Genomic DNA, 15563 nt, shown 5'->3' on the forward strand with positions numbered 1-15563 from the left:
GACTCGATTCACAGGACTTGAGAGCTCTCAGCTGAATAAAGTTACTCACCTGCCTAAGCCTTTGCAGCATCTGGCCCTAGTGAGGCTCATCTGGCTTGGACACAAGGCCATTCAACAAACAGTCGGCACAGAGCCTGCTTTGGCTGCTAAAAGAATTGTTCTCATTTGTAAAACCTGGGCTTGCTAACAACATGACAGCTTTATCACAGTGGGAAGTCAAACGTCCGTTCTTTATTACCCTAGTAACAAAGGGCAAGAGGCTGGATTTTCACTTTTGATGGAAATATTGCTCCCTGTTGCAGGTGGGGCTGAGGAGGATTTGTTCCCTGCGCTTTTGGAACTGGGCGATAACACAGTCGCCTTTGTCCAGGCTATAGTTATGTAAATGGATTAGGCTGCCCTGCAGGATTAAAAAGGCTGTTCCAATGTGTGGAAAGACAAGCTTCCGCCTTGTTTAAGGAATGTAGACTTGTGAGAGAGGGCTGCGGACGTCAAGGCCCCTGTGTGTTTTCAGGTGACACATTGTGTGCATGGTAAAGTCCGGGAGTACTGGGGTACTTTTCATTGGTTATTACAGAGTAACCTCAGAATTCCAGGGTGCTCTGAAAACAAACCCGTTCCTGGGCCAGTGATAGCCAGCGCTGCTGGTTATGGCCTAGCATGGGCCTTCCATTCTAACTCCTGCTTTCTGGTGCTTAGAACTTGCCCAGATCCAAGCTCGCAATCAAACCCCATGATGTTGTCAGAAATTTGGGACAAGCTCACTGTTGACATGAGTGTGGCTCTGGTGACTTCCAGGGAGCTCTGCCCATGTATGCTGTGTGTGTGTGTGTGAAACCCATCCTTATGTAGAGACAGCAGAAAGTGTAGGGAAGCCGTAAATTCCACATAAATCCTATAGTGGTGTCCAGACCTAGGACTGGCCCTCCACGGAGGGGGGAATTTCACCTGTGCTGATAATCTCTGTTCTCTGACCATGAGCCTCTCTCTGGGTTTAATGCTCCCACCTGGTGATTAAAACACTTAGACGTCTGTCCCCAAAATAGCTGCATTCTCTTTGCAGCTGGGAATGGGGGTCCCAGCTCTTGACCGGGACCCTATACAAGTTCTCCCATAGCCTGCTGGATGTGGAGCCAAAATGCTAGAAGGTCAACAAAGAGCAAATATAAAATGATCAGGGGTGAGAAAAGCAGGTTACCCAAACATCATGGATCTGTGCACTGCAGATTACACAACTTCTAATCTTATTTTCCGTGACGGGCTGGAGGACGGGGTTATAAATACCCTGCAGCTCTTTGGGGAACGCGCATGGTAATTAACGGTCACTCACTCGGGGACTTTTCCCAGGAAGATTCTTAACAATGCAAACACACTTTTGACAAAGCGGAACAGAATCAAATTCTCAGTAATGACAACATCCAAAATGCAGCCACCTCTGGGTCTTTAGTGAGTGTCAGCAAACCCCGCCCTCCCCCCTGAACAGCTCCCACTCATGTAGCAGCAGAATGTGGGAGAATAAAGTAAGTCCCTTCCAGTGTAACTCCTGGCAAAAACACCAACCCCCCTACCCCACCCCACCCCACCCCACCAACTGGGCGCAGGGACCACAAGGCAGCAAGCGATGATTCTGGGTCATAAATAAGGCGCCAACAACTCTGATAACCAAGCACCATGATGAAAAGTATATGGTGGGCAGGGCATAAGACGGGCAGGGGAGGACAGCCACATGAGCCAGATGTGCTCTTGTGTGTCCAAGAGCATTGCACAAGTCTGGGGCCTTTCGTCGGCCGGCAATGTGCACTCCAGATCCCTTGGAGAGGGATGTCAAAGCTGGTTAAATCTACCCAGTTTTCCCACAGCAACATACAAATGCATTCGAGGCCTTGGCCAAAGCCAGTCTGCAAATCATGGCTCAGGATAGCTTTCAACTGATGCACTGTCCAAAGAGAAGTGGTGTGTTAACTCATGGGGTTGGCTGGGAACCATGTGCTGACAACCCTAGCATTGACTGGAGGTCTGAGAGCACCCACAGGACAGGATTCCTGCAGGAGGTGGGGCAGGCGTGTCAGCTATCGCTAGCTGCATTGATCACGGTGAGGGCCAGGACAGCTGTGTGGTGGGGCAGGATACCCTGGGATGCCCAGGGACACAAAACCCAACCCTTCCTTAGCGCTGGTAGCAGACAGAACTGTCCATTGCTTGTGCGATGGCTGCGATGGAAATACAGATAGACAGAGACTGTCTCTGTTTATTGATAGGCATTTCTATGGTACTCAGCACCAGCCTTCACTCTGCCCCTGTATCCTCACCCACCTTCCACCCGTGGGACTCCGTGTGTGTTGGGGAGGGGTCAGGATGACCTTTGTGCCATGCTGGTCAGGGGCTGCCACGTTTGTCAGCAGATGTTTCCCAGCTGATGGGCAGTGCAATGCCCAGGACTTAGACAGGGCAGGCAGAGGGGCCCTGTGCTCAGCATCTCTACCCCTTCAGATGACGCCCCATAGCTGATGAAAGCAGTGTGCTGGAAGGCTGCCGAGCAGGACACATCGACACCCCAGCCCCATCGTCCCTCCCTAATGGACAGGCCGGCAGACGTCTCTCCGGTGTTCCAAAGCCCATGGAACCCAGAACTGCCCCGCGCCTGCATTTCCCTGGGGATGGAGAGAGCTGCTGAAAGGGACCAGTGGAGACTGATGGGATGTGAACTCGAGACAGGAGAGCTGTCCGGGCCTGTGGAGGTGAAAGAACACCCTTCATGGGGCGGGCAGGCAGTTGCCAGAAGAGCAGGAGGAATATGCCTCCTGCAGGAATGTTTGCAGGGGAAACCCTCCTCCTCTGCTGGTTCATTAAAACCCCTCCCGGGAGAGTTCGAAGTGGGGAATTTTCAGGGCAAGGGGCTTGTGTTGTGAAATATTTTGAAACCTGACGGATTTTGGGTGGGGTTGTGGGCGAAAGGCTCCTGCCCCCAGCCCTCTGCGAGGCCCCAATCGAATCAGGAGAGTCAGCCCCTCGGGTAGCGGGTGGGAGGTGGAAAGGGTAGGGAGGAGTGAGCCTGCTGGCACTGGGTAGCAGCATTGCCCTCTGTTTGGGGGCTGGCTGTCTCACCTGTGCAGTGCTCCCCCTCCCCTCGCCCTAGAGAAATGGGCCTTAGAATAAAAGGCCTCAATGTGGAAAACACAATTCCTGGGATGGCTGTGTCACTGCGGGCTGGCTGCTTCAGAAGAATCAGGCCTAGGTGTGTGCTGGAGGCTGGATCCCAGATCTGGCCTGGCCTAGCCAGCCCTCTGTCCCTCGCGTGGCTGGCGGAAGGACGGGAGTTTCTGCCACAGGCAGACGCATGGAAAATAACAAATCCAACCCCCCACATCCAGGATTGTCTGTTCTGGGTCTACCCCAAAAGCAGTGGGGGAGAAGGGGATATTTGTGGGTAGGAGAGAGAGGCATGGCAGGGCTTTGGCTTCTGAGAGCAGAGGCAGGTGTCTGAGGTTAGCCCCAGAGTTATCGGTTATTCAGGCCGAATGTTAGAATTTGAGGCTAGAAATGCTCCCCATTTCACAAGGAGGAGATGAATCTGAACGTCATTTGGGTGTCACTCCAGCCTGGCCCTGTGAGAACGGCTGTAAGGGCAGCAGGAAGCCTGGCTTGCTCCACTTTTCCTGCTTTCACAGGAACGGAGGGAATTCTTCAAGTGCTGTGTAAGAAATATTTACCACTGGCGGATTTTGCAGCTGCTCTCTCAAAGGGACGTCCTCACTCAGCCTCGCATGCCACTGCAGAAGCTTTTGAGAGCTGTGTGTCCACCTCTGGTAGTGCTCAGGCAGGCAGGATCCTTGTGGGTGCAGCAGCTGGCGTGGGGGGGCTCAGAGTGCTTGAAATCTTGGGTCTGGGGGTGTGAGGTGATCACAGCAATAGCTAGGCCAGGAGAGGATTCTGACTGGCTAGGGGAAGTTTAAATAGCCAGGCTCTATGGAAAGCCAAGATAGCAAATGTAAAAGTATCCCACGCCCTTTAAATGCCAAACCTCCACCCAACAGGGCTTCCTGCAGCCAGGTCTAATCTGTGCCTCCTATCAGCCAAGCTCCAGAGCTCCCCGTCCCACTGCTCCCAGGCTCTGGCCCTCCTGGAAAGCTGCCTGCTGCTAATGAGGCTCCCTGCTGCCCCCCACCCTGCTAGCTAGCAGAATGCACTGGCTTTTGAAGAGATGCTTTAACCCCATCCCTGCCGGAGCCCGCTTGGGTCTCTGCTCCCCAGCAGATCGCTACAGCAAGCCTGACTATAGAAACTTTGCGAGCCCCGGGCCTGCCTGCCAATGTGACAGGAGTGTGCTGGACTCCCTCGGGTTTAGCTGCATGTGACTCATTGGCTACATTCTGCGTACCCCTGCTGCGGAAGAATAAAAATCAAGAGCTCCAGCTCCTAGCCGTGCTAAGGCCCCTCGAGTGTTTCCATTCGGAAGCGCTGGCAGAGCCACATTGCACAAGCCTCATGAGGGGTTTGATAGCATGGGCTCGCTACGGCCGCTTTTTACATACGCAGGCTGGAAGAACCGAGATCTAGTGAGAGCAAAGCCTTTGCTGGCTTGAAGCTGACCCGTTAGTTGATGACAGATGACTGGTGAGGAGGCTGCTCTAGAACCCCCCTGTGCATTGTCCTCCCGCACATGGAGTCAGTGTAAGGTCTCGTACACAGGTATGGAGCCAAGCCACTGAGTCACTAAAGTATTCACTGAGGTTGGGAAGCGAACTAGGTGATGGGCCAGAGGACACACCACTCTGGCCCTGGGGACACACCACTTGGTCTTTGCTCTGCCGACGGATGGTGTGTGCAGAATCTCATCTCTGCACTGGGTGTGTTATGGAGCAAAAGGAACACAAAGACACGTCAGAAGGTTGGTTAGACAGTCACCAGCGCATGTTCCTTGACAAGACAGAGTCGCTGGAGTGTCTGGAGTAGTTTTGCACGTTTTGCTGTCTATTATACACATCACGACTCTGTTTGTACAAACAAAGGAAAGGGCCAAAATATTTTTCTCTTTTAAATGAACAACAAAATGTGGTTTTAATGTTTCCACCCCACGAATTGGCTATTACAGCTGGAGAGCTTGAAGTTAAGATCAAGAGGGAATTTACCCTGATTGCTTTCCCATAAGCAGCAGCCTTTCCTTTGTGTATATTTTATATCCTTAATGTAAAATCTTAACCAATTATTGTAGTAACCATGGCAATTGCTCTCAGACGCCGTCACTGCTTTGGGACCAATGTGTGTTCAGGCAAAAACTTTAACAGGACCCTCTCCTGGTGCAGCCACTGCCTGCAAAGTCTTATGCAAAATGTGTGTGCACCTTTCCTTGGCTGCCCTGGACTAGCGGCCTGCGGATCAGGTTCATCCTGCAATCCACTGATCTGAGAGCAGCGCAGCAGCAGCTGCTGCTAATGCGTTGACCTGAATATTCCCCGAATTCCAGCTATAGTCAGCTCCCCTGGGGGCCGGAAATGGGGTCAGCGTGCAAACGTATCGGATTTTCACAACTGAATGAGTAGTGTCCTGACTATGCCCATGCTACTGTGGGAGCACCAGAACGAGCATGACTTGCACAAATGCACCCCGTGCCCTTTACGTTTACATACTGTCTCCAGCACAGGGAATCAGACCCTTCCCAGCAGATTAACCCATACAGGTAAATACAAGTAAACTAAGTGGATTACAGTGTCTCAGGCTGCTGGCAGTGCAGAGCTCGCTGTGCAGCTTCTACGCGAAACACCTGAGCCCAGACAGGCGAGGGAGCACACTAGGAGGCTGCACGCATGGTGCCCTAGTTAGGGACGGGGCAAGGCAACGCAGATGAGCTGGAAAGAGTCAGGGGCTCCACTGGGGCAGGGAGGTTGTTCCAGACCAAACTCACAAACTACAAATGGGAAGCTCGGCAGTGGAATCATTGACTGTCCATGTAGTAAGACTCCCAGCAAAATCCATGCAGGTGATATGGCAAAACCCCAGTTATCAGTGGGAAAAGACTTCACAGTCACCCCCCCCCAACTCACTCAACAGAAGAAGGGTCCCGGAGTTTTGCTAAGTAGGCTCTTAATTAAGCATTTCTTGGTCACAGCCCTTTTACATTTAATTTTATGCTTCTCCTGCAGTTACTTTTGCTGTGAGCACCTGCCGCCTTTAGTTAAGAAATCCCATCAATTATTTACTGCTGTGCTCACAGTACTTCCTGCCAACTGCCCGATGGGAGGCTCCATTACAAGCCTTGAAATTCTACCTCTGGGAGCCGCAACACCAGCTAACGGGCAGGCTGCAGCGTTACAGTTCAAATGGGGAGGAACGACAGTGTGTTTGTATCTGTATTGCAGACAAAAGCTGCGCTGAAAGACCAGGAAAGGCTGCAAAGTCAAGCACCCAGAAGCTAGGAAATGCCAGAATTAAGGCTCCTTTTTGCACCTGAGGAAATCAGTAACTGGTAGTAGTAGAAGGTTTTTATCTTCTCTGTGGACTAGTCACGAGAGGGCAATGAGCCGCACCATTTGCCAGGCAGCAGGGGAACGTTGGGCCTCAGGAATCCTGGATACCATTCCATGTTCTGGACAGGAGTGTTCTCTAGTGGCTACAGACCCCTTTGCCCCCTCATTCCCCCCCCCCCCCACACACAGACACTCAGACACACCCTGCCCCCTCCAGTTTGTTCCTGTTACCCACCACCTGGCTTTACCCCTGCCCCCACCTTCTGCATTCACATCAGATTACTTCCTCCTTCTCCGCCATGCTGCCTGAGCTTTTGTGAACTGATTTTCTGAGCTCAGAACCTGGCCAAATTTGGTGGATTTTTACAGGGACAGGAGCCTTCCTGAACACAGAATAATAGCCCATGCTCACCCCCTGCCCTGCTGCTTTTCAAGGGCCTGCTCTGGAACGTGAAGCTCCTCAACAAAACAGCTGTAAAAATTTTTTTAACCTTGACCAAACAAACCATATTTTTCCTTTATTTCGTTTTTCATAGAAGTGCAGGACTGGCAGGGACCTCGAGAGGTCATCTAGTCCAGTCCCCTGCACTCAAGGCAGAGCATGGACATGGCTGAACTGATTTTGCTGAAATTTACCCCAAAGAAACAGCTTGAGGCAGATGCCTGGTCTGGAAAATTTCAGCCCAAATGGTTATAGCGTGACAAAGTCATAAGCAACTGCAAACAGGCACTTCTAATGGAAAGTGCTGGGCAACCTAACTACGCTAACAGAACGCTAGGAACCATCAGGAAGAGGACAGATAAGATGACAGTAAATATCCTAATGCCACTATATAAACCCACGGCACGCCCACACCTTGAATACTGCACCCAGGGCTGGTCACCCCATCTCAAAAAAGATATATTGAAATTGGGAAAAGCACAGAGAAGGGCCCACAGATGACTGAGGGTCTGGAACAGCTTCAGCAGGAGGAGAGATTAATACGACTGGAACTGTTCAGCTTGGAAAAGAGACGACTGGGGGAGGAGATGACAGAGGGCTGTAAAATCACAACTGCTGTAGAGAAAGTGAATGGGGAAGTGTTAGTTACCCCTTCACGTAACACAGGGGTCACCCATTGAGATTAATAGGCAGCAGGTTTAAAATAAACATCAGGGAGTGCTACTTCACAATGCACAGTCAGCCTCTGGCCAGGGAATGTTGTGAAAGTATACACAAAAGTATAACTTGGTTCAACAATGAGCTAGATAAGTCCATGGAGGATAGGTCCTCCAATGGCTATTAGCCGAGATGGTCAGGTACGCAACCCCACGTGCTGGGTGCCCCTGAGGCTACCCTACAGCGTATGTCGGCAGAATGTATGTGGCTCAGCGGGGTGAATAAATCACCCCCCTGAGTGATGTAAGTTACACCGACACAAGTGCTTGTGTGGACAGAGCTTCTCCCAGCAACACAGCTATCTCTGCTTGTTGGGGCTGGATTCATTAAGTCGACGGGAGAGCGGCTGATAGTTCAGAGAAGCACCCAGGCTCTGGGACGTTCTTCTGAATGACTCTTTACGGTGTGCCAATTGCTAGCACGAGTGTGTGGGACTCCCCGCCCCTCTGAGTGTCTGTTGCACCAGCCAAGCCACAGGACAATAGCTGGTGGGGGTGGGTCTGGCTTTTCAGATCTCATTCGCCTGGGTTGAGTGAGATGCTCAGGGGGGATGGGCATGAGCCAGCAGGCTGCTGGGCCAGCCCAGAAATGCTGGTTTCATGCTCTTTGCTCCCAGAAAGCCAATCCCTTGGGCTTCTGCAGGCTGAGCTACCAGGAGAGACTCCATTGCTGGGATGCTGGTGCCACCTTTCCCTCTACCTCCTGGCACAAGGGGAAGCATTCCCAACAAGCACTCCCTGGCCCTCCGAGCAATGGCTCGTTTCCAGAAGGTGGCATACGTCTGAGCTCAGGTGCCAGAGTTCCTGGGTACAAGGTGGACCTGCTGGCCTGTCTGGCCTCACCTGGTGGCATGGGTGCCAATGAACGGTCTGCCCCTTGTATTTCTAAAGGATCCTTCACTATGGGCACCTGCTGCTAAGTACCAATCTGACACATTGAACCCCGAAATGAACTATAGCTTCCAGCTGCCAGACTGTGGCGCTCAGAGCAGGACCAGGCCAATCCCGCCCTCTCTACTGAGTTATTTCTGCACTGGGGAGACTGTATTCTAGGGCTGCTTATTGCAGCAAACAGTGAGACGTAAAGACCCCTAGGTTTGCTTTTGGAGACATTAGCCAGCTCCCGCCCACATGCTGTCCCCAAGCTGGGGCCAGCCTGAAGAATGCATTAAACTTTAACGATTAAATGAATTTAACTAGTATTATTAGCAACAGTAATTTAAGTTATTAATAGGCTGCTGCACTCCCGCCGCTACCAGGTTAGTTCCGTTAAGTCTCAGGACGTTGGATGGAGCTCTCTTGGTTCGGGCCTCCTAAGCCTGCCCCTAATCTGCACACTTTAAACCCGCTCCCTGCCACAGGCTCAAGCTGCAGGCTTTGTCTCGTTAATTCTTAATCAGCTTGGCTAGTGGCGATCGCTGGGAACAAGTGGCTGGTTTCCATCCCGCATTGTTTGCTGTGATCACTATGGTAACCGGCAGAGCGAACCTGTAGAAAGCTAACCTGGATGGAGGGCCAGGGCTGGCTCTCCTTCGCCCATGTGCCCCTGTGGTCTGGGAGTGGGCGGGGAAGGGGACACGGCCTACTCCCCTGGCAGAGGATAAGCCCTGATTATTTGTAGGAGAATCTGGTGCAATCCTCTGCCCCTCCCCTCCTTTAACTCTGCTCCCTGCCTCTCCTCAGCTGGGATGCTTCCCCTGCCTCCTGGCTATGTAGCACCTCCCTTGGTTTTGCTCCCCCTTAGCGGCTGCAGACCCCTCTGCTGAGCAGCTCAGATACAGGAGAATCAGGGGAGCAGCCTGAGGCAGGGAGGAATTATCAGCAGCCTGGGTGATGGTAGGACAAGGGTTCGTGGCCTGAGCGAAGGAAGGGAAAGTTCAGGGACAAGCTCTCTGGAGCACAGGAGAGAGGCTGCCCTCTTGTCCTGGGGAGCAGCAGGAGTCCAGCCCTTCCAGGCTTCTTGCAGGCCCTGGCCATGAGCCTGGGCCTGTCCGGGGATCGTGGCCGCAGAGGTTGTCTCAGTGTAGGCCGGAGGCAGTGGGGCAGCCCCCGGCGCTGAGCACATGGCACGTCTCAGCCTGCCACGCTGGGTTGGCGGAGGCAGCCTAGCATGAAAACAGGGAGAGAACGATGCCCACTGGATTCCCTTTGCTCCTGGACACGTGCTTCGCCCCTTGCGGGCGGAAAGAGCTGGAGATCCCTACTAGGGGGAAATTCGCGCCCACGCAGAAGGACAGGACAAACTTGCACCACTTCAGACCTGCACCAGTGGGAGTGGGGTGATGTCTAGGCCTGGGACCACTCCCCGGAGAGCTGCCTCTTTTGGTGACAGGAAACCCCCACTGCGCTGGCAGCTGCTCCCAAGCACTCCCGTTGAGCTGCAGCAAGGGGAGGCGGGGGGTCTCGAACCGCAGGCTGCAGCGACCCAGCTGATAATGACACTGCCCATTACTGTGTCTGTTCCGGCTCTGAGGCTGCTGCTTGTCTCACTGTCGCCTCCTGGAGCTGGTGCAGAGCAAGCTGTGCTCTGCCTGGGGGTTGGGCAACACCTGCCCAGTTTTGCCCCCGTGTTTCTTGCAGCCCATAGCCACTTCAGAGCGACTCTAGCTATCGAACCCCCAGCACAACGGAGCAGGTCCCCTAAGCAACGATTTACCGCAGTCTGTTAGCCTGGCAGCAGGCACAGGGCTGTACCTTGTGCAGCAGGCTCCTTCTGCTCGTGCAATGAGGCGATATGGCGTATCTGAATGGCAGCAGGGCCCCTGCTGGGCTGAAGGAGTAGGAGCCCCCAGTGGAGCGTGCTCTGAAATGCCCGGGCGTGATCAGCACTCAGAGCTGTTCATTCACCCATGGGGACAGCGAGTTCCAGGCATTCCTGGGCAGCGCCAGCTCCTCGCAGGGTCATTGGCACATTTCATCCCAGACGTAAAGTTGCCACTTGCAGCAAATGCCGTTTCGGGGTTTCAAAAGGACATTTTACCTTGTTCAAAATGGCAACACTTTGCTTCCGGGGCCCTTCAATTTCCCCAGCAGTCAGTGCAGGGGCACCTTTCACCCAGGGTCTGGGAAGCAGAAGAAAGGCCCGTCCCCATTTGCCAAAACTTGGGTCATAATCCAGCCCATCCCCCAATGTTTTGCTGGAGTTGTTTTTTAGCCTGGAGTCTGTGAAGTGGAGCGCAGGGTTTGTACTTCAGATAACGGCTTGACCCCTTCCGCCTCCCGCTGGGCAGCGCCCGCCGCCAGTCGGAACCGAGCAGTCGAGCCATGTGCGCACAGGGATGTTTCCAAAGCCAGGCTCATGGCCCAGGTTTCTGCACCTGAGCAGTGTTGCACCGTGTACCCTTTCCCAGGTGCCCTTTGCAGAGGCCGCATTCCCCCGAGTCCTTCCCAGCATCTCCACTGAACAGAGCTGCCGGTTCGTTCCTCATGCCCTTCTGGCTCTTGTGCCTGGATTGCTCACATTCTGCCCACGGGAAATGGCAAACCTGAGCACGCTCAGAACCAGCCCCAGCAAATGTGATATTAGCGCTCCAGGGCCAGATTCTGCTGTCACTGCCACCTGTGTAAATCAGGAGTAACCAGGCTGAAGTCAAAGGAATTGCACCAGAGGAAAACCAGCAGGCGGTCAGAGTCAGGCCCTGTGCAGGTTCACTCAACGCAGTGACCATGACCCACCCATCTCCCCCAAGAGGTGACCACACCGGGTGCAGCTCTGGATGATGGTGGGTTTAGCACAGACCGTCAGTGCTGCCAGGGTATTAAACAGACCGGGTGTCCCATGGGCAGACCAGAGAGAGCTACAAAACCCAGCAGCTGGTGCGGAGACAATCCGGAGGTCACTGGCATATGGCAAAGCACTTCACTCACACATTCAATTTGCCGATAGGCCCAAATCATAGGCTGCATTAAGCAAAACTGAACCTGCACAGATTAACCCATTCTAGATTACTTGGGAACTGGCAATTATGGATTTAAAATGTGCCCATTCACACGATTAGCAGCTAATCCGGTCAAGTGCCATTAGCCGTGAGTTAATTAACAGATTTAAAATGTTAAAAAACAGAAGAGCACTTAAGTGCTACCCACATGTGGGCCCTTTGCCTGCACATCCATATGCTGCTCTGGAAGCACTGGCCAGGAAGCCTGCGACAGGCGTGGTGGTGGGCACGGGGTGGCAGGAGCTGTTGGCATGCAGAGGCGGCGGTGGGCGTGGGGCGGTGGGCACGGGGTGGCAGTGTGTGGGGGTGGCAGGAGCTGTTGGCATGCAGGGGCGGCGGTGGGCATGGGCAGTGGGCATGGGATGGCAGTGTGTGGGGGTGGCAGGAGCTGTTGGCATGCAGGGGCGGCAGTGGGCATGGGGCAGTGGGCACGGGGTGGCAGGAGCTGTTGGCATGCAGGGGCGGCGGTGGGCGTGGGGCAGTGTGTGGGGGTGGCAGGAGCTGTTGGCATGCAGGGGCGGCAGTGGGCGTGGGGCAGTGGGCACGGGGTGGCAGTGTGTGGGGGTGGCAGGAGCTGTTGGCATGCAGGGGCGGCGGTGGGCGTGGGGCAGTGGGCACGGGGTGGCAGTGTGTGGGGTGGCAGGAGCTGTTGGCATGCAGGGGCGGCGGTGGGCATGGGGCAGTGTGTGGGGGTGGCAGGAGCTGTTGGCATGCAGGGGCGGCAGTGGGCGTGGGGCAGTGGGCACGGGGTGGCAGGAGCTGTTGGCATGCAGGGTCGGCGGTGGGCGTGGGGCAGTGGGCACGGGGTGGCAGTGTGTGGGGGTGGCAGGAGCTGTTGGCATGCAGGGGCGGCGGTGGGCGTGGGGCAGTGGGCACGGGGTGGCAGTGTGTGGGGGTGGCAGGAGCTGTTGGCATGCAGGGGCGGCGGTGGGCATGGGGCAGTGGGCACAGGGTGGCAGTGTGTGGGGGTGGCAGGAGCTGTTGGCATGCAGGGGAGGCAGTGGGCGTGGGGCAGTGGGCACGGGGTGGCAGTGTGTGGGGGTGGCAGGAGCTGTTGGCATGCAGGGGCGGCGGTGGGCGTGGGGCAGTGGGCACGGGGTGGCAGTGTGTGGGGGTGGCAGGAGCTGTTGGCATGCAGGGGCGGCGGTGGGCATGGGGCAGTGGGCACGGGGTGGCAGTGTGTGGGGGTGGCAGGAGCTGTTGGCATGCAGGGGCGGCGGTGGGCGTGGGGCAGTGGGCACGGGGTGGCAGTGTGTGGGGGTGGCAGGAGCTGTTGGCATGCAGGGGCGGCGGTGGGCGTGGGGCAGTGGGCACGGGGTGGCAGTGTGTGGGGGTGGCAGGAGCTGTTGGCATGCAGGAGCGGCGGTGGGCGTGGGGCAGTGGGGCAGTGGGCACGGGGTGACAGTGTGTGGGGTGGCAGGAGCTGTTGGCATGCAGGGGCGGCGGTGGGCGTGGGGCAGTGGGCACGGGGTGGCAGTGTGTGGGGGTGGCAGGAGCTGTTGGCATGCAGGGGCGGCAGTGGGCATGGGGCAGTGGGCACAGGGTGGCAGTGTGTGGGGGTGGCAGGAGCTGTTGGCATGCAGGGGCGGCAGTGGGCGTGGGGCAGTGGGCACGGGGTGGCAGTGTGTGGGGGTGGCAGGAGCTGTTGGCATGCAGGGGCGGCGGTGGGCATGGGGCAGTGGGCACGGGGTGGCAGTGTGTGGGGGTGGCAGGAGCTGTTGGCATGCAGGGGCGGCGGTGGGCGTGGGGCAGTGGGCACGGGGTGGCAGTGTGTGGGGGTGGCAGGAGCTGTTGGCATGCAGGGGCGGCGGTGGGCGTGGGGCAGTGGGCACGGGGTGGCAGTGTGTGGGGGTGGCAGGAGCTGTTGGCATGCAGGAGCGGCGGTGGGCGTGGGGCAGTGGGGCAGTGGGCACGGGGTGACAGTGTGTGGGGTGGCAGGAGCTGTTGGCATGCAGGGGCGGCGGTGGGCGTGGGGCAGTGGGCACGGGGTGGCAGTGTGTGGGGGTGGCAGGAGCTGTTGGCATGCAGGGGCGGCAGTGGGCATGGGGCAGTGGGCACAGGGTGGCAGTGTGTGGGGGTGGCAGGAGCTGTTGGCATGCAGGGGCGGCAGTGGGCGTGGGGCAGTGGGCACGGGGTGGCAGTGTGTGGGGGTGGCAGGAGCTGTTGGCATGCAGGGGCGGCGGTGGGCGTGGGGCAGTGGGCACGGGGGGAGGGGTGTTGGCGGAACATCCCATCCTGATTGACTGCAAAGGGCTGGTTCCAGCCTCCCTGGAGGTGTCACCGCCTGCCCGCCCAGAGAGGGCACGAGACCCTGCCCCTCCCGCTAGCTCCCCACACATGGAAGCAGTGACTGTGCTCCCCACAGGTCGCCCGAGCCCTGGGTCCAGGGCAGCCGCTGCACCTCAGCTGCAGCCTCAGCCCTTCTCAGAGTTACAGGGATCAATTATTAAGGTGCCTGGGATCTTTTGGATAACAGAGCAGAGTATTTATTGCTCTTCCTTCTTAAAATATTCAACAGGTTTTTATTGAGGGCTCAATGACCCAGCTCCCTGTGGCAAGCCCCAGAGCCAGCGTATTCTGGGGGCTCTGTAGAGCCACTGGCTCCAAGGGCTGGTTTCTAATTGGCAGCCCCCCAGGTGTGTTCCTAGCATGCGTGGCACTTGGGCTGGTCGGAGCTAGCACCAGTCGCTGCATGAAATCCAGCGCCGGCCGGCTAGGAAATGAGTCTGGGTGGTGGCTGCAGATCCCCTTGAGCAGGTCTCCACACCCGGGAAAACACCGTCCCTGCTGGGCAGTGGGGCTGCGGTTGGCAGAGCGCCCTGGATACACGTGCAAGCAGGAGGCACCCCTGTGCAGGGGCCCTGGCTGATCAGGAGGGCGGCTATGGGTGAAGCTTGTGATGCTGCTGCCCGCTGCCTGCCGCGGGTTTATCCTGAGCAGGCCGCGGTCCTCTCTGGAGCTGCTCTCAGCCTGGCATCCGTCCCGACCTGTTCCCTCAAACCCCATGCAGAGCGCATGGCAGTGACCCAGTGACCGGCTGCTTCTCTCTCTGCATCCCCCACTACCTTCAGTGCCACCTCCGGGGCCCAGTTCCCTTCCCACCTGCCACGGCCTACAGGAGACCGTGCACCGACATCACATTCTGGCCTCGTCCCTGGTGTAACGCCCAAGGCCCTAAAATAGACCCCACCAACAAGCAGCGGCTCAGTGGTGACAAATAGGGCTGAAGGGGAAATCACCAAATTCCTATTCCCTGGCTCCCCCAAGCCATCGCCTCCTGCCCCTCCCTTCCCCCCCCCATACATTGGCCGGTTTTCCTCCTCTTGTGTTGTGTCTCTACCAGCCGCACCGTGGCTTGACAGCCTGCTCAGTAGCAGTGCCAGGCCCCCTCCCTGGCAGGATGGGCTTCGCCTGATCGCTTGTGTGGAGCTTTTACAATCCCAGCAGCCCCCGGGCACGGGGTGCAGCCACAGCCCATTTGCCCACCCCCCTGTTGAGACAGGGAAGCAGGCTGGAGTTCTCTGTCCTACAGCGACTTGCTCTGAGTTCCCAGACTTGAGGCAAGGCCTGGGCAGCGAAGCACCGGGCACCGCGGGCTGAGTCATGCTCGGTGCAACTTCACTGAATCCCAGGGATTTACATCGGCGATAGATTTGGCCCAAAGCTCTTTGCTTCTAATGATTGTGCAGAATAAATGTGCCCTTTTGGGGCCAGTCAGTCTATTTGCAAAGTTGCAGCCATGGCTTGTGGCTGCAGCTGGGCGATGGATTCGCACCGCTCTAGTGCTGTCCTGTGGTGCAGGCTGTGAGCGCGTGAGTCTCTGCAGCCTTGGGGCGGGTAACCTGCAGCCATGTGCACTGGCGGGAGGAAGGAAGCCGTAGGAGAGCGCTGAAAAGAAATCCTCAGGAGCAATGGGCTGCAGCTGTGAGTTCAGGTGCAGGGGAGCTGCCAACTGTACGCTTAGCGCGGGTCGATGTGGTGCCGGACCTGGGCATGAGCAAGT

At 56.4% G+C, this 15563-nt stretch overlaps 1 protein-coding gene across 2 annotated transcripts in view; it reads left to right on the forward strand.

The window, feature by feature from the left end:
• Positions 1–15563, forward strand: part of ESPN (espin) — a 78270-nt gene that overhangs the window by 7979 nt on the left and 54728 nt on the right. The window lies entirely within an intron of this gene.

The sequence above is a fragment of the Lepidochelys olivacea genome (genome assembly GCF_965140295.1).
Source record: "Lepidochelys olivacea isolate rLepOli2 genome assembly, chromosome: 18".
Lineage (NCBI taxonomy): Eukaryota > Metazoa > Chordata > Testudines > Cheloniidae > Lepidochelys > Lepidochelys olivacea.